Consider the following 23,039-nt stretch of genomic DNA (forward strand, 5'->3'; position numbering starts at 1 on the left):
TTTGGAATTCTACTTGCAGAAAAGACATCTGAGGAGAAAACCACCTCCTCTTAATGCTGGAGAAGTTCCTATTTGGATTTATTCTGTCTTCAGAAATGGTGTGTTTAGGAATTACTTGTTAAGAAGGTATTTCTCGTGGGACTCTGCTGCATCAGTGATGCACGTGTAGCATCTGCCCAGTCATGCCCTTCCCGGTGGGGCTGGTGGGAGAGCCGTGTTTTAACGCGCTGGTGAACCATGAGCACCACAGGTTTACTGCAGCCAGAACTTCTCTCACAGAGGTGCTAGTGGGAAACAGGGTGTCTTTTGCTGAGCTGTAAAGCAGCATAGCCAAAACAGTGATGAAGGCCTTGAATGTGGCTGCTGTTATCCTGCTGAGCTTCTAGCGTGGCTGACCTTGTGCTGTGTGATGCCGTGGACGTGTCTGCCCTTCTCTGTGGAAGCTGTATATGCTGACTCTCCAAGGCTCAATAATGACCTAATTTTGGTTTCTAAGTTGCTGCTACTTACTCAAGGAGCTGGGGGCCTGGCTGTGGGCTGCTTCCTCCTCTTTCAATTAGTAGAGGTTTTTAGTTTTCTGCTTATTCCCTTGATGAGCAATTTTTGGGTTGAAACTTTCCCTTTCCTCACAGGAGCAGGGATCAGCAGCTATTGCAGCATCTCAGTGTGCTATAATAATAATAATAAAGGCATTAGACAGTGGTTAAAGGAGAGCAGATCAGTAGATTTATGTTTTTTTCTGGCCAGACGCCATCCTTGGAGATATCTGTGCTCCCGCAGGGATTTCTGAGAAGTTGTGCACAGCTGAGAGCAGTTTGGTCCTCAGCGAAGGTGGTGGTTGGCATCGCTGTTACTGCCACAATAACTGCCAGGGCAGGACAGAGACTTTTAAAAATGATGGAAAACTTAAACTCTTCATGTTTGCATCTTGCACTCCAGTTTTACCAGGTGACATCTTCTGGCTACCAGGCAGTGCTGTCTGGTGGGGTGGCCTTCGCTTCTGGTGAACTGCCAGACTTGTGGAGCAGGAGAGACCCTGCAGGGCTCTTGGAGGGGTTGCAAGCATTACTTATTACTCGTGTGGGAACCTTAAAGGCATTTTAGTACTTTCATGAGCGCTGGCCTAAATACAGACTTGGCTTTGGGTTGCTGTGCTTTGTTTGTGGATCCATGCAGTGATGTGGGAAGTGTTGTGGTCTTGCATGGAAAAGTTAGCAGGAGCTGGGCGGCAAGTGGGCACATTTGGTATGTTTATTAGAAAAGCAAAGGGCACCCTAGCTTCATTGCAGGCATAGATTTTACATCAACAGGACACTTCAAATGCAGCTGAGGAACTAACTTAGAGAGCAGCCTGCTCTGTCTCCCCTCAGTTGTCTTGAGGGCATTTCTAACTTTGTGGGAGGGAATGCGGCTGAAGAAATATCAACATGCCATGAGCAAGTACGCTTCATTAGGGAACACAGTTTAAAATTTTTGGCATTAGTAGGAGGCTGAACTGTGTTGTTTCTGTCTTGTTTTTGTGCTTGGTCATGGATGGAGGGAGGGATCTTGCATACTGTGCGTTTGAGCAGCAGGGAACAATTTGACAACGTATAATAAAAATTCATCATAATGATAAAGCTTGGGGGTGGCGGGGAAAGCTTGGGTTTGCTGTCCCCTGACTTGCTGAAGCAACTCTCCCTTGTTGGGCACCCTGAGATGCACAGGAGGCTGGTGTGGCGGTGGGAACCATTGCTCCTTTTCAGGGGTTGCCGCAATTTAAGGAAGTGGTGTTTAACTGTGTCTTCACCAATGCAGTTATCTTGTCTGTCAGCTGAGGATGCATGTCCTGTGATAAGTGATGTGATCTATTATAGCACGTATTTATCACACTAAGATTATTTTTTGACTCGTCATCCTTGTTTATTTTTGATAGGAGCAGCCTGTAGCTTACAGAACAGCTAAGCTTTTTGAGCGCTGTCTGTGTGTTTTTGTCGTGAGAACCTGATGGTGTTTGCACATTGTCTTCATGGTGTGCGTTAGTGCAGCATACAATTTTGCAAATCTCATGTAACTGTGATGTCTTTTTTTCTACTTTTTATGTCTCATTATGATCTCTGGAAAATGTCATCAAGTGTTTCAGCCAAATAAGAAATCAAAAGACAAGCCATTTTTTTAGGGTAATTGCCTGTCATTGCTGCTCCCTCCCCAGAGAGTAGGAGCATTTGTATGGCTGTGGGCTCTGCCCGGTGCAGGGCTGTATCCCGCAGGCTTATTCAGGTGTTAAAATTGTCCCTCGGGTCCCCTGCAAGTGACCAGACGTGGATATAGGCTAACGCTGACATATATTTGTCTTAAAAGGAAGATTTGTGTCTCCTGAATGCTTCCTCCTGCCCTGCTGGGTGCAGGTCTGAGCAGAGGTCGGATGGGGCTGGGTGGTGGTTATCAGGCGGTGTCACATCAGGTGGGGTGCAGGGGAGAGCGGCAAGGAGAGGGGACAGCCTTGGCCTCCAGCAGGGAGGACACCCTTGCCTTCCTGGCTGGCATTGCCACGGATGAGGTCAACTTGCTCAGAGATGATGTTCATCATCTCTATGCTGATGAGGTGTGTGGTGTGTGTTTTTTTTTTTTTTGTTTGTTTGTTTTTTTAAATTGCTGGGGGATTGTATGTATCTGAGCACTCAATGTGTAAACAAGGTCAGACGAAGCAAATGTCATTCCCCTGATCTGATGGTATTTGCCCTCTGAAACGTATGGCTTGTTTGTAACATCTGGTGGATATCGGTTTTAATTTGAATGTCACTGATGTTTCTCAAAGATGCTTTTCAGTACGTTCAAGGGGCCTGATTTTGCTTGTGTTAAAGGCTATTGCACTTCCAGAGGGATACATGACTGTGCTGGAGGCATGAAAATTGGGCTCTTGGTTTATTTAAAATTATGCTGTCTGGTCATGCTGGGAGCAAGGAGCAACAGCAGCAAAAGGCACAAACTTGCCGGAAGTCTTTGCGTCTAGGTTGGTGGGGACTGTTGGTGGTTGTGTGTCTGTAGATGCAAATCTAATCTTTTGTCCTAATCTGGCAAATTTAGGAGGAATTGATGGACTGCAGAAGTGGTCTTCTCCTCCTTCTCAGTCAAAAATACAGGCTTCCTTGCAAGTGTGGTAATTATCTACGTTACAAGATGGGACTAACAGTTTTTGTTCTCTTGTCTGGATGCATGAGATGAATTTAATAGCCATGGTTCTTTCGGAGAGCTTTACAGATGCAGCTGAGGGCTGAATTTGGTCTTGTATTTTCTTATTCTTAATCTACAACAGTCTGCATTCCTAAATTAGAGCAGATGTGCACTAGAAATGTATACTAGGAGGATTCTGAAATACCCCAAGCCTGGAGTGGGGAGCAGGGGGTGTCACAGATGGCTGGCTGACAGCCAGCACAAGTCCCTCCATCCCACACAAATGGTGGCAAGCATTGCTGCCCTTCTTGTCTGGTAGGGTCAGGTAAAGGACCAATTCCCCCTTTTTCCCTTTCCTCCTACCGTCAGGTTTTGTCTGAAGGGTTTATGTCAGGGCTGTTCCCTCTGCTATCCCTAAAGCACTCCTAATGTGGATAAAACTGCTCCCGTTTCCTGGCCTGGCTCTTGTAAGAGATGCAAAAGCCTTGGGTTGAACATTGAGCCTGAAACAAACTCAATATAGAGACTTCAATGAAAAAGTCGTTGCTTGTCACAGTTAAAAGCATCTGGAGATAAGCTGGCAAGAAGGACAGAATAATAAATCATAGTGTTAGCCTAGCAAGATGGACTTGTACAAATTCAATTGGAAATTTAGGAGTGAAACTAACTCCTGGCTTTTTACAATATATCTCCTTACATAATAGGAATAGCACATATTTATTTCTGAATATAGCGTATTATATATGAGCTTCTGTAAAATGAAAAGGTTTTATTTTACTTTAGATAAAACAATAACCATACTTACAAACCTTTATGGACAGACTTCCTTGTATTGCGTTTTCCACTGGATTCTCTTATTTAGAATCATAGAATGGTTTGGATTGGAAGAGACCTTAAAGATCATCTAGTTCCTTCTTTCTGTTAAATGCTTAAAACCTCAGATTATATGAAAATATAAAATTTTCATTTTAATAGGCAACATCTTTTCCAAAGATTTCCCAGAGTCCGTTGCTTGTGGTAGCACCGTATTGTGCAGAGGTTATGTTACATGAATAACCATTTCACTTAGTCATACACAATGTAGGACCTATAGAGTTTTGTACTGTTCTGTTTTGTACTGGTTAAATCATCTGGAAAACCTGTTTATCCTGTATTTTTTCTGATGCTAAACCAGTCAAAGTTGACATAAGTTTTCTTCAGTGTGTAGCCCTGAGTGTTCAGGAATGGTGTCCCACCTCAACAGAGCATCTGTGGTCAGCATGGGATGTGTCAGAAACAGCATAACTGTTCTAAAAACCTGGTGCACGAATTCCAGATGATGAGAAATTCTCTTTACCCAGTAAGCTTTCAGTGTGCCCTGCCTGAGTGTAGTTGATTTAAGCCTTCTTTCTAAAGACTGTAATATTATAATAATCCAAAGAATAAGCCCACAGCATGGGTTTTTCTCTTTCTTTCTAAACAGACACTGAGAGCCAGGTAAAAGCAGATATTATTTTAGGGGCATGGAAGTAAAAAAAAACCCAGCCTTTTATTTTGAAGCTTATGTACCAGGGAGTATAATTCTACATGGGGATACAGGAGCTCTGTTTCAGTCTTACATGTCCCCTGGCGCTTGGCTCTGCCTTGCAGCTGATTTGCCCTGCTCACAGATAACGGCGTGTGGGGTTTTGCCCCTGCTTTTCCTCTGCTGTCCTGGAAGGCAGGTGGGGAGTTAGCTGGATGGTGTGAGCAGAAGATGCTAAAAGGCTGCCAGGATGCAGTGACCTTGGTACCAGCTGGTGTTCGGGGTCCGTTTCAGTACCAGTCTGGTACCAAGACAGTCTGGTAACGGTGAATGCAGTTTTTCAGGCTGGGTGTCCTGCCTGTGCAAGCAGTGACAAAGCAGAAACTGTGCTGAGATCATGCAAACACTCTTACTGCTGCCAGCCCGAGCTGTTGCCCTCCTCCGTACTATAGTCCGTGCTGCATCATGAGCCATCGAGGCTTCACTGTGACTTGGTGCCTGCGACTCTTATGCCAAGAACTTGCGTTGATTCATATAAGGGCTGGTGGGTTTGGTAAATTGCAGCGTGTTGGTTTTGTTTTTTTCCTCTGTTAGTTCATATTGATAGTGAAATCAGTATTGTATTGCCAGGGCTGTGTGTAGGAGACTGGGCAGGCTAGTGTATGGGAGAGGCACTGGTGGGCCTGGGAATAGCTGACCTAACCGCTGCTGCTGGAGGAGTTTCTGTGCCAGGATGGTGTTTTCTGTTAAAAATAAGGAGTTGAAGCGCATGCACACTCTGTGCATCCCTAACAGCCTCCTGCCTGCTTGTGCTTCCATTTTGATGACGTATGGTATAAATGTCATCGCAGTGTTCTGTAAAGCAGGGGCCAGCTGACTTGGGGTGGAAATGACAGACTTGCCATTCTGGCTTCTCATTGAAGTATGCTGCTGTAATTCATAGAAGCGAAAGCAAAACTGAGGGTCTTTGGAACAAGGGTTCTCACTTCAGAAGCAAATTGACAGGTTGTGTAGCAAGTCCATTGCTGCTCCAATCGTAAGTATTACTGGAATGCTGTGTACAGTGGTCACACTCTTAGTAAGATTTCATAGTTGGAAAAAAATGCAGGAGAAAATTCTGTGGGAGAGCACTCTGGGCGCATGGTCCAAGGGCATTTAATACTAAGAAGCAGTTACCAGTAGAAGAGATTTCTAAATAATGGTGAAACCATTTACTTATACAGGAATTTTAGATTAAATTACTTAGAATCAGAGTTTCTGGCCATCTTATTAGAAAAGTTAATGTACTGGCATATACATCATACCGGCGTTCAGTGTAATGGGGGCAGTAACTTGGATTACATGGGTACTTTTTTGCTTTGTGTGTGAACTTCACGTTTCCTCAGGACTGCATTACAGCTGAAGATATGTTGTTATCAGAGTTCACATGCTGAATCCTCAAAAGCTGTTCTTTTAAACATCAAGTATTTTGTTAATTTATGAATCGGGAAGCCAGGAAAACCTCAAATGAAATTTAATAAACTCCATTACCAGTATTTATGTGTAAGATGAATTGAGTAATAGAAAAACCAGAGCTTTCTTTGTGTGTTCATTTTCTTCTTGGTATCCTTGAAATGAGTTAGGAGGGTTGAGTGCAATGGAGACGGTACTTCCAACAGAAGAATTTATGCTAATTGACAGCTAATGGATCAGCTGCTTTCCAAATAAAGACTGAGAGCTGGCACTCTAACATTCTGCTAGAGGAAGTTTGATAATCGTTTGGAGTAGAAATCCAGGGAGAAACAAAGCATTGTCCTATTCTAGTTCTACATTTGAATGTAGATGCTAAAAAATGCAGTAAGTTTGTAGGATTTGGTAATTTGACAGTAACATGCAAGACATTTGGGATGGTCAGAAAATTACACTGCCCCAAGTCAGGCATGTAGCTCACCAGACCAAATGAGATTTTGTCTCTGAAAACTTAAAATTAAGAGTGAGTTCCAGATTTCCAGGTAGAGTGTTTTTTTCATTTTAACAGATGAATATTAGAGCTGGAAGTCCACCAAAGGTGCAGCTAGTTGTTTACATTCGTGAGGGACAGATGCCTGGAAAAAAAAAATGCTGGGTAGTAAATGAAAAGCCTTTATATTAAATGTTGCTTTTTAGAGGAGAGTTCTGCAATCTGTTTTCTAGGAGGTGATCTAGGAAAAGAGGTCTGGTCCTGGGGAAGGAGCTGGGAGTGAAACCAGGCTGTCTTAATACAGGGAGCTAAAGGGAGCTAGGGAAGAGCAAGTCTCATCATCAGGTGCTCTTTACTAGGTTGTGTGCACTTGAAATGCTGCAAAATGTGGGTGAGAGGAACTGCAGGCTGGGTGTAAGCATTACGTGTTGTGCTAGGAAGGACTGGAGAGATTGCTGCTAAATACAGATATGACCAGGTAGTTCTGCATTTTTCATGTGCTTTTGTAATTTAATGGCGTTATTAATTTTCATTAGGATTTTAATATTTAGTCCAGAGAACAAATGAGCTGTCTTAGCTTTGCTGCGTGCAGGAGCTGGGCTGCAGGTAAACCCCACCTTAGGGGTCCAGACCTCTGTGTGGGGTCTGCTCTGGGCTGTGCAGGCAGCGTGCCGCCAGCTGCACCGCTGGCAGGGCGTGCGACCCCCGCCATGTGCCAGCCTGCCGGGGCGCGGGGGCTCACCCCTGGGCTTCTGGGGCAGGAGCATTGCGATCGGGGCAGGCAGGGAGATGGGCCGCCACAAAAGCAGGGTGCTGAGCATCTCAGGACACTGCTGGGTAGATCCCGGCCCAGTGCTTGTTTCTGACCTGAGGTGCTGGCTGACTCGGTAAGCATCAGCACAGGGGCTGAGAAAATGGGAACAAGCACGGGGCAGCGCTTGTCCTTTGCTAACTGTGCTGGTCCCGGAGGGGCTGAGGGACAGCCCGTCGCCGGCCCTTTCCAGTCCCCAGCTGTGGGCTTATTTCCCAGTGCAAGAGCAGGGGATAAATATTCGCTAGCCAGGGGGCAAGGGAGCATTGAGGAACACACTGTGTGTGAGGGAGAAGCTGTTTAATTACATAGCACATTTCTCCGTGAAATTATCCAGTAGTGATTATCATTACCGGTATGAGTGTGCATCAGTGCGGTATCTTTTTCCTCCTTAACTGCTTCTCAGGTTATTCCAAAGCTCTTAAAACCAAGAAAAATAGGGAATTCAATTGTTTCCAAACCATAAGTAACCTATGAGTAAGTGGACCTACTATGTGTTATTTAATACTCATGTTGTTCATCTCTCACAACAACAACTTTAGCAGTTTATTTTACAGTTTGAGAAGTCTAAGAAAGGATTTGCTTTTGTCTGTTCCTTTGGCTGAATTTCTCAGGTATGCTGGTCTTAGATACATACCCCTTCTTCCGATTTCTTTGGTGATTATGGAAGGGTATCTCCCTCTTCCTTTTCCACCTGGTGTGTCACGGTCCATACCTGCCTTGCCTCTCTCTTGCCAGGAGAACACAGTTTTTCTTAACCTTTTAAAATGAGTAGGACTCCTGAACTGTATGTGTTTTGATGCTGTCTGCCCATCTCTAGCTTTGTAAAATCTTTCCTTGTGATGAAGTAACTTGGTTTTGCCATTGCATTTGGCATCTCTCATCTCTTCATTTTCTACATCCCAACAGTTTTACAGACTTTTGTTCTTCCTTTATGCTTTGCTCAAACTGTAGTCTGAGATTTGATGAATTAAACTCCCCAATCTTCAGTCTCATTTGATCTGAGGTGGTTGGTGAGCCCATCACAGTCTCTGAGAATGCTCCTTTATGTTGTATATTCTCTTCCTTTGACTGACTGGCCACCTGCCTTCCAGTGGTCCATTCCCTCTCTACTCCAGACTAGTTTGTCCTGTACTTGTCGCGTCCTTATGCCCAGCTGTGAGGCTCACAGCTTGTTATTCCTTCTGCAGTTTTTTATGTTGCGTCTGACTCCTTTCATCTGGGCAGAGCTAGAAGAGCTAGTTTTTATCTTAATCCTCATCTGTCTCAGTCCAGTTTTTTTGCTCCCAGATAATATTATCCCCTGGTTGTCTCTGTTCAGTATTCTGCAGGTTTACTTGCATGTCCCTTAAGTAGCTTACGTATAAAAATGAAGATGATTTTCTAGTAATTTCCTGGCTTACCCAATTAAAATTTAGTTGTTCCAGTAATTCAGCGCGAGGGTTATTTATAGCACAGTCAGCTGTGGAGTCTTGGAGTAGCCTGGAGCACTCAGGCTCACTTTGCTCCATGACACCCTGGCCAGGGGAAGGAGCAACCACACATGAAGGGACACTTGTGACTTGCTTGGCTTCTTGCAAGTTTGTCTGGGCAGAAAATGCAATATATTTTATCGGCTTATAGAAATGCCTTAGCCTGTATTTTCATAGCGGAGCGTGTTGCAGAAAGGCATCAGTGGGCTGCAGCATGACTGGCAATGTGTTGGGAGTTAGCAAGGAACAATGCAGCGAGGCAAACTGTTCTCAGCTGCGCCGTTCCCGCCGGATGAAGTGCTGGGGCTGGCTGTCATTCCCCTTTTGCCAAGAGACCTGGTTGGAAACCAACTTAAACACAGCTTAATGTAAAGAAGCGTGGCTCTGGCCCACAGATGTTTGAAATGAATCATGCTGCTTGTCTTTATTTCTCAGCTGGGGTTAACTCCTGGACTATGGAAAATAAAAATGGTCTTTTTATTGCTTTGGAGGCTGCATTGTTGAGCTAATGCCATGGATGCTTGGTGATGAATACTGTAGTACCAAACAGCTGTCTGAGAGCAATACAATTGTGAGGCAATATGCAGTTTACACGTCCAGCGAGATGATACGATTGAATCCCAAATAGATAAACAGTGCTTTGTGTTTTCTCCGTGTATTTTCTGAACAGGGGCTTCTCTTCTCCATGATTTCCAAAAGATTAAAACTTCGAGAAATCAGTAATATTTTAGCTAAGCAGCACAACACTCCCAGCAGTACTCTTCCCTGCTAGCTTTCTTACCATAAACCTCCGTAAATTTCTTTGAAGGCAGTAGCATTAATGACATTTGACAGCTCAAAAGCAGCAATAATAATCTTTCTGCTCATTAATATAGGGCATGCTAGGATGTTTCTAGGCTCTGTCAGCCCTCCCATTTGTTTGCCTGATGCTTTTGGCTCTTACCCAGGTGTCTAACAACACCTGGCCTTTCAGGTAGCGTGCTTTGACAGACCTTGACTGATGTAGGGATACAGGCATAAATACAAGCATACATAATTCAGAGTTGATTGACTGGTACTTCTATTATGGCATTAGTTGAGAATACTGGTAGAGGTGGTTAGTTAAGACAATTGAATGGATGTTCTCATGAAAATCGTTCTAGCAAATGTTTTGAATGTAGGCTAAACCATATTAAAATATATTAAATTCATTTTGACATTGCAATTTCTTAAACTTTCTCGACAGCAAACCCAAACCTAGGCTTATCAGTGCAAAATGATCCTTACTGAGAACTGTTTATCGACTCTGCACAGTAATAAATCTTTCTTCGTAATTTTTGGCAGTCATTGCCTAGACTCAGCTGTACAGCAAGGAGTTAGCACCGCAGTCTTGTCTCTGAAAGCAGTTGTTAGGGGAGATGGGACACAAGTGGTTAAGGGCAACTTAAGAAAAATTAGGGGTTGAAGATGGATGAGATGCAGTGAAAAGACATTATTTTAAATGCTACCCACACCTTCACCAATATGAAGCTTTATCTGGTTTGGCTTGTTTGTGGAAATTGCCCGGTGGAGCACAGTGAGAGGGGCTGTACTGAGAGATGCTTATTGTTGTACGTGGAAGGTGTTAATCAGGAAAATGGGGCGTTCTCATAAAGTAAATTAATTGCAGTTCAGGTTTTCTGCGCAAAGAGGGATAATCGAAGTAATTTCACTCAACTGGAGCACAATGTGGGTAGGCATCTTTTTGGTAGGCAGTGTATTAGTGATACTTACTGTGAAAGCACCCTAGTTCAAAGAGTTTCTGTAGTCTGGTGCATATTTTGCTGTGCTTCATCCATTAACACTTTAGGACAAAAATTTCACCCTAATTAGGCCTTATTTCTCACTGGCCATCTGTTCATTGAGCCCTCTCTAAATCTTCCTCTGTTGCAAGCCCTCCTCTGGCTGCACTGAGATACTGGCTGTCTCTCAGCTGCTTTTGTAAAGCAAAATGGACTGAGCTGAAACAAGTTGGTGTTGAGTCTTTCTACACCGAACCTGTGAGTAACTTGTACTGCAGAAGTGTTTTTGGATGCACTTAATAAATGAGTCTATCTGCACAAAAAGGACCTGAAAGACACACATGACAGCAAGTTAACAAACAGCCGTTGAAGACAATGGCCTTTTTCCCCAGCTTCAGACTGCACGTCTCTCTGGCTCCCTTTTTTTTTGGTGTGAAATGCCAGGGTTCTTTTCTCTCCCTCTGCTGCCTTTTAAAATCTGGTTTTCTCTCCAAAACCTTCATCTAACTCTCATAAGACTAGTGCTTCTGGGACATCTACCACAATATTTTTTGCGGGCGGTGCATGCATAGATTAGTCCGGCTGATCAGCTTTTCCTAAGCGTGGTGGGAAATCTCTCTGGTGTTACTGCTTAACAAAGAGAAATGAGAAATCTGGGAAGGTTTCACCTTCCTAATCTGTGTTTTGTGTGACAGCCCCCTAAGCTGTGCTCTGCTCGGGTGGATAGCCTGTGGTTATATACCGAGGTACAGGTATACTTTCTGCAAATGCCCTGCCTGACCAGGTCTCAGAAACCTTCCTGTCTAGCTAGCATATTAGATCTGAATATGTCTGTAATCTTCTGGCCTCAGGGGGCTTGAGACATATTTAATAATAATTCTTTTTTTTGTAATCTGTGTAGTTCCCTCTGCCATTGTGTGTTTTACAGTGCTAGCATTAATACATTTTAAGGAGTGAATCCTCCCTGCAAAGGCAGCCTGGGCAGTTTTGTATGGTGCTGAGTCCGTCTCTGCTGCTTTGGGGGTGAGTTTTGTGGTAAGCATCCCCTTGTCTTTTAAGGGAGTTACCATAATTTTAAGGCCAGTACCAAACTTGCAGTGAATCTGTGATTCTGCGATTTTTTTTTTTCCTTTTTTTTTTTTTTCTTTCTCCTAGCAACTTTTTAGTTTCTTTCATAGTTGCTGCAGATGGAAAAGGAGCTGAAAGAACAAAAAAGAAACAGTTGAGTACCAAAAGGTTTGCAGGTTGTTAGGCATAGTGAATAGTAATAGCTGGTGTTACCTTTTCTCATAAAATAGAGCAGAGTGAGGAAATACAGATCTGACAAAGAAAACCCTAAATAAAGCTTTTTCTGACATTGGATTAGAAGGCACGCTTCTGTCTGGTGGTGTTTGTTTTACATGGGCCTTGTTCAGTGGGAGGCGGCAGTCCCGCGGGCAGGGCCAGGCGCACCTTCCTCTCCTCGGGCCCAGGCCGTGCCCCGTGCCAGGCCGCTGTGTGGCTTCCCCTGCGGAGCACAGGGGCCCTCTCTTTCCTGGCCGTGTACACCATAACGTTTCGGGATGGTTAGCCCACCCTAGTGGGACTAACAAGGATGGTTAGTTCCCGTGCTGTTAGTCCACCTCCGCACGCCGGTGTAGCACATCTTTTCTTCTTGTGGCATCCTTGGGTGAAATTTGTGGCTCGTGACCCAAAAGTCCTCTGCAGCCATGTGGGCTCTGCATGTCCTCTCTGGGGAAGGGCTTGGACGAGGTGCTGTGCCAGCCCTGTGTCTTTCAAAACCCACGTTACACGGGGAGATTCTCGGGGTCAGTGGTCTAGCTGTCTTCCTGCTGACTTGGTAGAGGGCACCAGCTGGAGCAGCCACCTGCTCTTACCTTGCAGCCAGTTTTGTAATTATCAGCCCTTGATACAGACACATTCCTGGGGCTCCTCGTTTGGTGCCCTGGGGTCCTGCTAGCACTCCAGAGGAGAGGGGCTCTGAAGCAACAGTGACGGTGCAATCCCAGAGCATAAGCAAGCTGCAAAAGAATGAGTTATTTCCAGTTTTCAGGAATAGTAGCGGGGTTTGGTGTCAGTAGGTAATAAAAGCACTTACCCTAAATGAATTTATTATGTCTGACAATGTTTGTAGTCTCAGTTTAGAGTGGTGGCTATTTTTCTCCTTGCTAACAGTCCGTAAGAGAGAGTGAAAGGCACTTGCTCTTTCTGTGAGGTGAATGCGCACCTGGGCTTAGCAATCTTTTATCTGGGAGTAGTTTTACAATAGAGTGAGCTGTGCTTTGGTCAGTTTTGCCACCTTTTGTTTGTGATCATCAAGGCATAAATTAACACTGCACAGGGGATCCAAGCATGCATTATTATTATTGTTTTTGTTTTTTCTTCCAGCAATGGTTTGAGGTTAGCCTTTCTCTTTTCCCAGGCTGTTGCAACATGCTGTCCCATTCCTTAGGACATGATAGATGTTAGCATAAGCATAATACTTTTTTCATAGTATCATTGTGTATCTTATAACTATAAAACTATATAATAAGAAGTTTAGGGATACATATGAAAGGTTTCTATTTTCTAGCCATTGCATAAGAGTTAGATCTGTGTATATGCAATTTATAATTTATTTTCAGGAAGGATGGAAATCTTGTCCCTGTGGTAGCTTCTCTTGAGTAATCAGTTTCATCCTTCGTATTTCCTGTGTTTTCTTTTTTAGCAGAATATGGTCTCTTTAGAAGAGTTCAATTTACATTTAATTCGTGTTCAGTTCTGTATATATTCATGGTCGAATTCTGGTTTTAGTTAACTTATAGACAACTTCATTGACGTCAAGAGAAGCTGGATGCATGTAACAGTATGGCTCTCCATGATTTTATGCATTTATTGCTTTCATTTTGGCTTGCAGATACAGATCTCTGGTGTCTGCCATTACAAAGAACAGATGCCCCTCATTTCAGACCCAAATTTATTCCTGTCCCACACAGATCTGGTTAGTGTTCTTGCCCTGTTATTGTTGTACGCTGTGCAAATGGATTTGAAGTGGGAGGTCAAGGAATCAAGAGTAAACAGTACTGTATGTTTAAATTTTGCAATATTGTAATATTAACAGTTTCTTACTTTGCTCTTTCCACGTTCTTCATTTGGGGTTCTTATGCTTGGGAGAAAGCTAGAGACTTGGTTCACGTTCATGTGTTTGTATGTGTGTGTGTATTTGCCCTGTATTTAGTGACATGTTTCTGGGTGCTGGGATACACATCAAATGAAGTGGCTTTAAAAGCACAGGCTAATTTCTGCTCCCTGGCTAGGTGCAGGTTCGCAGACTTGCATAGATGTCAGTGAATTTGGAATTGCACCTTTTGTCTTTGCTGCTGTCCTGCTTCTTTGATCCCTTATTTCCGAAGTGGAGTGAGCTGTGAGTGTGCCTGTGTGCCCTGTAGGTACGGCATGTGGGCTGGACAGGGCCAGGGACAGCGGGACCACCTCTTTGTGCTCGATGTGCAGTCTCCGTGCCTGGTGGCACCTGGTGTGGGGGCAAGCTGAAAATGGGCTGTTGGTTCTCCTGATGGGATGCTCTGAACTGTGAAGAGGAAGCCCAAAAGGAATAAGCTCTTCAGCTGGCCTGAGGGTAACACCTTCCAAACAAAGTATGGCTCGACTAAACATCAGCCCTCCAAAATAAATTAATAAATTAAAAAAAAATTCCTTTTTAACACTCCAAAAAATTTAAATAATACTTTGCATCTGACTTCCTGAAGAAGAGCAGGAGGGGATTTGCAGAGTTGTGATCTTGTTCCTGTTTGCGCACTGAAAATCTCTCCAAGCTGCCGGGCTCTGTCCTGACTCGACCCTTGCCTGTGTGGGCCATGCCTGATAGATGCGGTGGCTCTTTCAGTTCTTGGCATCTGCAGAAGCTGCTGGCAAAGGTGGCATTAGTGCCGTCTGTCGTGCCGATTTCAGCACAAATGCTCGCAGGCTGTGGTACTGGAGCATGCTGCGTGCGCCCTCGTGGCAGTCGTTGGTGCTGGCACAGGCCTCTTCACCAGTCATGCCGCTTTGTGCCCTTGAAGCACCTTTCTGCTTTTGCCTTTTCATGAGTATAATGGGGATTTTGGAGAAAGCAGCAGAAATCTCGTCTTGGGAGCCATTAGGCATTAGGATGGGTGTAGGCACTTCAGTCTCACATCCCTTTAGTGTGATGCACATGAAGATTTGGTAAGGCTTCTGCAAGACATGTGGGCTGGGATCTGGGGAAAGCAGCAGAGCCGTAGTACTGGTGGGCTGTGGTGGCGGTGGGATGGCCACGGCACAGCCTGGGCTGCCTACGACTGCCTGATGCTTGTGCCTGTTCTGCTCCCGACACGTGTGCTTGTGAAGGGATCCTGGGAATGGAGGGGGGAGCTGGACCAAGTCAGAAATCAGCTGTCTCCTTCCCTTCTTCTCTTTATTGCTAGGGGTAATTTATAGATGCTGATACAAAAGCTCCCTGTTGAAGCATCGCTGAGTTTAATGAAGTGAGTTTGCTGTGCTTGGAAATGAAATAAAAACCCTAACAAGTCAGAAACCTTCAAATGAACAAGAGAGTGATTAAAATGCTGTATTCTGAACTGCCTGGGATTCTGAGCCATTTATCAGATACACTTACTGATTAACTAGAGTCCTAACTAAAAACTGAGGCTCAGCAAGATTTTATTTTAAAAAAATAGCAATAAAAGAGGATATTGATATTGACAGGGTAACATCTTTCCTGAACCACTTTTCCAGAATCACACCATAAACCTGTTGGTGCTTCCAAGGCAGACCACATGTCTGAACATATACTTTTTGCATTTTTTGCGCTGGGATAACTGTAAATACCTGCCTGCATTCACAGGAGCTTCTTCCTTCTCTGAAATTACAGCTTTAGCACTAGACTTGCCTAAACATATTCTTGTCCCCAGAGCTGCTCATGCCTTGCTGTGCAGCTGACAGGGGAGCCCCGGTGCCGAGCGTGGGGAAGGAGAGGTGCTGGTGGGGGGGTGCTGCCGGGGCTGCCATGGTGTGGTGGCATGGCTTGGCCAAAACCACGGGGGGAACCAAAGAGGTGTGGGTCGGGTTTGGAAATCTGGGCTCTGTATCTGGGTATCTGCTTTGGGAGGTGAACGCTGTAATACCCCGGCCTCAGTTACAGCCGAGAACCTTTAAAGTCTGGAGCGTTAACATATTAAGAATTCTCAGCTGTAAAGATAAAAGAAGCTTAACCTTCCCTGATTGCCCTCAAATTGAGAAAATATTGTAGGGCACGTAGCCATCTTAATAAAACGTTGAGAGATCTGAGGATGAAAAGTAAGATGTGAGTGCAAAATCATTACTGTAAAGTCTGAGTGCAAAACCTTACTATAAGGTAGGTGTAGTCCTTTAAAAAAATAATTTATTTTGTAGTCCTTTCAAAAAATGATGTATTTTGTGGAGCCATTACAGTGAACTCAGGAATGTTAATTTCTGTATGATTGTCATAGACAAGGGGTATTATCTGTAATAATTATGTGGATTGCACATCCAAACATGCTGGCAAAGAGCAGAAATAATATTAGCCTGGATTCAGCCAAGCACGCTGATTTAACTTGATGAGAATGACATAGTTAGGCCCGATTTCAGACTTTAAATCTTAGTGAAACGGGCAGTTGGGCTCATGCTCAAGTCTCCGCCTGCACCGGAGCTTCCTTAGAGATCGCTAATTCTGCTTTTATTTAAGCTGTGTAAAAATGCATGAAAGCTGGGGTTGTTTTTGAAGAGAGGCAGTGAGTTCTGACTCGGGTGTTTGGCAGAAGCATGAACTGCTTTTACAGATGTAAGAGCATGGAGGACCTCTAAGTGACTTGAAGAAATGTAAACCACTTTGAATTTGAGTGACTTGAAAACAGTTTTGTGAATTCTTCTGTTTCTCCAAAGGACTTTGTATTGCTGGATTTTGGGGTATTTTTAGATGCAGACTGCTTCGCTCTGGTGCTGAGAGGAGGACGCGGCTTTGATGGGCTCTGTGGTTGCACAGACTTGTGTTCTCGTGTGTGGTTGCATAGGTGTTTGCTCTTCTGGCAGATGAAGTGAAAGGGGGAAGGTGAGCCTGGACTTCTTCAACCCCTTTGGTTTAGAAGAGACGTGTGGTCAGTTTTGTTGTATTTCCTACTGGACACCTGGAAGAAGCCTTTTAAATGTGTTTCTGATTTGTCACTAAGTGTCCCCTTTGTGAAGGGAACCTGTAGGTTACCTGGTGCGGGGCTGGCCGCGCGGAGGCTCTGGGAGGCGTTGCTTTGGCTCCTGGCCCAAGGCAGTTGATGCGTAATACTGGATCCAAAACCAGCGGGGAGATTTGCAGTGGCAGGCTGGGAAACTAAAAGTGAAAGAAAACCACAAGCCCTTCTGGTCTGTAGACAAAATTCCCCTTTGCGGGGATTGGGGCAGCGAGGGTTTGGGTGGTGAGGGAGCTGGGGGGAGCGCAGGGGAGGAGGCTCTCCTGGGCTTTGTGATCCTTGCAAGTGCTTTAAAAGACCTTGGTCACAGGGTGTGTTGCTGGATGCTCACCTTGGAAAGAAGGTGTATACTAGCCTCACGTTTTCCCCTCCCTTTGGTTGATTATCTGAGGGATTTGGAGGTTGAGGAGGGATTTTTTCCCTTTGCTCAGCCCCTGCCCTCAGCGAGACTGGGTGGGAGCAGGCTCTGCCGGCTGCTGCCTCCTGTACCGCCCTCCCACCAGCACCCCTGTGCTCTTCTCCCCAGGGCTCGGTGGGTGACAGATGCAGAGTGGCCAAAAAAAGGTAAGGGAGAGGGACAAAAGTCGCGAAGGTAGTATTTGCAGATCTTCAGCATCACTAGTGTTTCCCACGATCACTTTTGAGATTCTCATCCAGTTACCTCCAGACAAGGGTAATTTTCACACCAGCGTAAAGTTGTGCCAGGAGCCTGCTGACAGCTGATGGACCAGGCACGAGGCTAGAGTCCCTAGATGGGAAGGTGTTCTGCACTGTAGAGGGATTTCAGCTGGTCAAGAAAGGTACTTTTTTGGTGGAAATCTGTTTGCATTTAGAGGCTGCTGCAATGAAAAAGTCCCCCTTGCTGCTGCCCGGAATGACAATTAATGAATGACTAAATTACCTTGCTTGCAGGTTTCATTAAACTCTTTGATGCAGTTGTTATCTGTGTCTTTGCAGCTCACAGTAAACTGGGCTCCCAAGGGAGGGCGGGTGCTCCAGTGTATGTGGAGTGGGTTTGCCACATCCTACAATAACTGAGGGTCAAAATAGCTAATTATGGAATAATTAACAAAATGGCCAAGGAGCCTTCGTTACTATTGGTGGCAGTAATGTGGTGTCTTCCCAGTTGTTTCTTCTTGTATCTTCAAGTCCCTGCACGATGTGGCTCTGGGTTTTGGCTTCCCCTTGTCTGAAGGCAGGGCAGGGAGACAGTCAAGTGGAGGGTCCTCTCATGGGATGGGACAGACAGCCCCTGTACTGCCGTGCTAGGTACATGCTGGGTTCCCAACAACATGATGGGCCAAACCCTGGGTTCCACTCTGCTCCTGCACCCTCGCTGGAGCTAGCAGGAGATGCTGGGGCTGTTGGTGTATTGGCAGACACTGAACTGGCTTCTTGAGTTAACATGAGGAAGAGGCTGCAGGGGGCCTGTGCGTCTCTGGATGAGATGGAAGGAAGGGAAGGGGCATGAGAACTTCCTTCCCCAGATTTTTCATAAGGCTTCAGTAATGTTTTATGGTCAACCCAGAGCTGCAGTCTGTAGGTGTAACTCCAGTGGCTTCAGGATTGATCCCTGGGGATAGCAGAAAGGGGGTTTCGGGGCGTGGCTGAGTGGTGTGGGCTCCGTTCCAGAGACACCCCTATGCCCTCATGCTGCAAAACCTCTGACTGGCCGAGTACAACATGGCAGAAGCACGCCTGGATTTTCTTGTTGTTTTAGAGATTATGTTAAGTGTTGCTTAAATGAAAAGGCTTTATTTTTTTACACCCACATGTGTGTTTACTTCCTTGTCATACCTTCTGGAGTTGAAAGGGCTCTTTCATTAAAAAAAATTAAAAAAAAAAAATCCCCTGCAAACCGGCCCTTTTGTTGTGGTTTTGTATGGTGATGGACCAGTGAGTATGTGTCTGCGTTTCCAGTAAGAGCTTGGCCAATCCTGGGGTCCGTGGGCTCGTTTCTGTCCTTGTGCCACAGAGTCAGCATGTGCTGGTGACTTGATGACAGTTCCTATGGGAGTGGGTTATGGATCCTTTTAACGAGGGGAGGAGAGGTGGGCAGAGGGATGAGGGCTTCAGCTGAAATATGTCCAGGATTTCGAGGAAAACATGATGGTGCAAGTATTTGAGCAGTTGTTAGTGCTCGTTTGCACTCTGTTGAACATCGCTGCCCCTGTTGTACAGGTTATCACTAATAGCGCTGCTCTTAAGTAAGGTGAGGGTGGGGACAGACAGACGGTGACAATGATGCCAGCTGCTTACTGGGTCTGGTGCAGGCTATAAAATGAGGTGTAACAGACCTTACAGCTTGGTTTCCAGAAGCAGTGTGTAACATGGGAACAGCGTTTCACGTTGTCTGTCGCACCTGTCCTCCTGGGAGCCTGTGCCGTGCTCAGGCTGTGTAAAAACGCCTTGTTACACCCTGACAGTAAGTGCTTCTGTCACCCTGGGGGACTTTGCAAGCAGGCACTACACCTCTTGGGCTGCTCCTGTCAAGGTGTCTTGATTAAATTTTTCTCCCTTCCTTCCTTCCTGAGTGCCTGAGGAGGCACAGGGATGGTGTCGTCCATGGGGTCGGAGTGCTTGGTGCCTCATGCTGCCTTGGCATTGCTACATGATCTGTTAGTGTTTTGCTGGACCACCTCCAGCCTGCCTCATCAGGGGACACCTCTCGGTGGCTTCGTAGGTCATCCTTTGGCAAGTGCTTTGGTCCATTTTCATGCAGTTGATTTTTGGCAAATAAGAAGGTTGTGACTGTAATAATAAAGATGTAATCCCTTAGAAATACAAGACCCTTCCTGATAGTACTTGAATGTTTACTTCTGTATTGTTTCAGAGAAATTAAAATAAACTCTGGTCAGTTTGGAGGGTTTGTAGTGAAGGGCCTGTCTCTAAGATTTGCTCCTGGAATTTGTCATTATAAAATGCATGAAAAAACCCAAAGGCATAAAGCATGCATCTGTGTGAGTGCTGCAAATAAATGAGTGTAAGAAAATAAGAGAGAAAGCAGGTTAGTGTTGATACTATTCTGGAGGCAGTTTTGTCGTGTGTGTGGGTGTGTCTCGTGTTTATTATGAACAAGTCTCCTATTGTAAAAATTAGGTCAACAAATAAAGGGAAATGTCATTGTCTCAGATTGATGAGGACCAAGTACCCAAACCTCACTGACATCCTGCACATGCTGGATGTTCAGGAGTGTTCAGCGAGGACTGCAACATGCCAATCAGATTTAGCATGGGAGCTGCACAGTTAGGACCCATGCCCAACATGCCTCAAATCACATAGGTAACTTAAGCCCCGATGATGATGCAGTGAATCCCCTGTGTCCTTGTGCAGCTGGTTCTGGTGGTGTGCAGGAGGATGTGAATTCCAGCCTGTGACATTTGCAGTGTGGTAGGAGACTGGGGGGGCTCAGGGACTCAGCGACACTGGGGCTGGGAGGGACCTGAGGATGTCTCTGGTCCTCCTGCTCAAAGCAGGGGCAAGGCTATAATCAGACCATGAGATATTATTGAGCGTGAGAAGAACGCTGCCTTTGTGCTGCTGCTGTGTTTGCTGATATTGAAGAAAGAATGCAAACAGGGAGGGCTTTTCTAAAACTTTATTATTTTTTTTTTTCCACTTTGGCCCAGTTTTTGGGCCTTGGGGATGCTTGTTCTCCTGGGGTTGTGTCTGGGTGGTTTACACTACTGCAGAACATTGCTTGTATGAAAACCTTTACTGCAAATGAGCCAGCAAACACATTTCCCTTTAAAGATTAAAAGGGGTGGGTGGGTGGGGGTTGGGAATGACGATGATGACGTAAGGAATTTTGGAATTAGCTCCAGTGGACAGAAACTTTCCCCCTCTACCCCATCTTCTGGTTACGTTGCAGGAGTCCCTTTCCCAGAGTGCAGGAGGACCATCAGCCAGTGCAGCCTCTCCTGCTTCATCTTTTGGTTTTACCTGCGGGAGCACCTTACGCATTCCTTTAAAAGGTCTGGTGTTACTGGAGGTGCTAGTCTCATCTCAGTGCTGGGGCTCCACGTGCAGCTGCCCGCAGTTAGTGTGTTACTGGATTAGTGGCACATCTATATCCTTGGCTGGCACCAAGCGCTGCGTTGCAGAGTTTTTAAGATTGTTTTGGATGAGCTGCGTGGCATCATGCCACGTTTTTTTCCAGGCCTGCTGTCGCTCAGCGCCGGGAAGCTTTTTCTGAGCACTAATAACTTCCTGCACTACGTGCAGAAGGACCGGGGAGGCATCGGCGGGACAGGGACGCTTCCCTGGGTTCACCTGTGCCCATCCCTTGATATTGCAGCTGCAAATGCAGCACGTGGGCATGGAGGAGTCCAGGCGAGTGTGCTGGAGGTGGCAGGGAGGGCAGAGCGAAAGGCTGTGCAACTGGAAACATTCAAAGAGGGCAAGTTATCAGCCGCCTTGCAGAAAGCTGAAAGAATGTACCAGACATTAATGCTTCTGCTGTTAAATCTTTGGAGTACCTGGGGAGAAAATTTCAGTCTAGCACTTCCCCAAAGTGAGCGATGCCTTTGTTTGGCTACCTCTGTGCCCAAACAGCCCTCTTTGGTTTGTTTGTAGAGGGTTTCTAGATGTCTGCCCGGGAAATGCTTGGCCCTCGAGGGTACAACAGAAAAATGAAGGGTTTTCATTTGAGCTGTATGTCTCTCCTTTCTTGCTTGTAAATTGCTGGCGATGCACTTTCTTATGGCTTTTAAGCCTTTGGGATAAAACGGGAAACAATCAGAGGTCAAGTGAAAAAAGAAATAGTTTTGCTGAAGAAGTAAAGAATGAGGCTGGGATGTAGGTCAGATGCACACAGCACAGGACTTTCAAGGCTATTTTCTGCAGCTAAATTGTACTTAGAGACTTTTTGAAGTTCACATCTGGTGAGCAGATTTAAGGTACAAGCCTCCAGTGTTTGCATTGTAGTTTCTTTGCTTGATTTCTAAAAATATGACCTGGAGACCTCCCTTTTGGTGAAAACGTTGAGAATCTTGCAGGGCTACTCTCCCTTGCAGATTGCAGAAGTGGCTGTGGAGGCTTCAGAAATGCAGCAGGCAGATTAAGGCTTCCTGTTTTCAGATTACCAACCACCTGCTGCTCTGATTTTGCAAGTCCAGGCCTGGACAAGGGGCCAGACAGCCTCCAGGAGCATCCTTGGAGACCTTCGGCATGTCGGATGGTACAGCGTTATCTCCCTGTGACCCAGCCACCCGGGAGGGGTGTGGAGCTGCCTGTTGGCAGCCTGGGAAACAGGGGAAGGGATGGGGGTAAAGTCTTCAGGAGGAGAGGAGCGCTAGGAGATCATACGCATGGGTAATGCTCGATTCTTCCCTTGCTTCGGTGTTGCTCTTGTGTTTGATCTCGCTGGAGTTGCTCCAGGCTTGCGTCAGAGTAAGCCCCAGCTCTCCTTTCCTCTGACAGAAATCTGGAAGAGCTCTGTTTTAGGCAGCAAAGCAGCAGAAAAATATTTATAGACAGGAAGGGAATCTGGTCTCCCCCCACCCTTTGGCAGAATAACTATCAGTTTCCTTAAGATACATGCTTGGCAGCAGTGAGACGTAGTTCATCCCAGTGAGTGTACTTCTCCTCAGCATTCATCAGATGTGAAATGTCATGGATTTGTCATGTAATTTAATTTCTTCCATTCGGATATATGTTAGGAATGAAGTCGGCTGAGGAGATGACAAAAGGAGTATTGATGCTGTGGTCCCCACACATATTTCGATGGGAGGAATGAAATGCCAGTCAGCTGGCAGTGCTCACTGGTGTGCAGCCTGGGAAGCGTCTGGGACTTGTGAGTTGGACCAAGGGATGTGATATGGACACCCCAAGACACTGGGAGGTGCAGATGTTTCTTCAGCTCTGTGCAGGGCTGTGTACAGGTACAGGGTCTCTCCAGGCAGCCAGGGCAGAGCTGTGTAGAAGCCCCTCTCCATCCCAGCAAGCATCCCTACTTGTAGCCTGCGAATGCTGGTTTAAAAATATGTTAGAGAGAATCAATAAAAGCATTGTATTGGTTTATTGGGTGGTTTTTTTTTTTGAAACTGTCACGTTCCTCCTATAAATTGTAGCAGTAGGTTCGCATTTTATTCTGCCTTTGCATTTAAGAGAAGACAGGCTATGACTTGATGGTGGTTCTGTCACCACTTGTAACATTTGAGGAAAAATCCTGCATTGTTTCT

At 45.5% G+C, this 23,039-nt stretch overlaps 1 protein-coding gene across 4 annotated transcripts in view; it reads left to right on the forward strand.

Moving 5' to 3' along the window:
* Positions 1-23,039, forward strand: part of FMNL2 (formin like 2) — a 151,613-nt gene that overhangs the window by 13,239 nt on the left and 115,335 nt on the right. The window lies entirely within an intron of this gene.

This window comes from Falco punctatus (assembly GCF_963210335.1).
Source record: "Falco punctatus genome assembly, chromosome: 8".
Classification (NCBI taxonomy): domain Eukaryota; kingdom Metazoa; phylum Chordata; class Aves; order Falconiformes; family Falconidae; genus Falco; species Falco punctatus.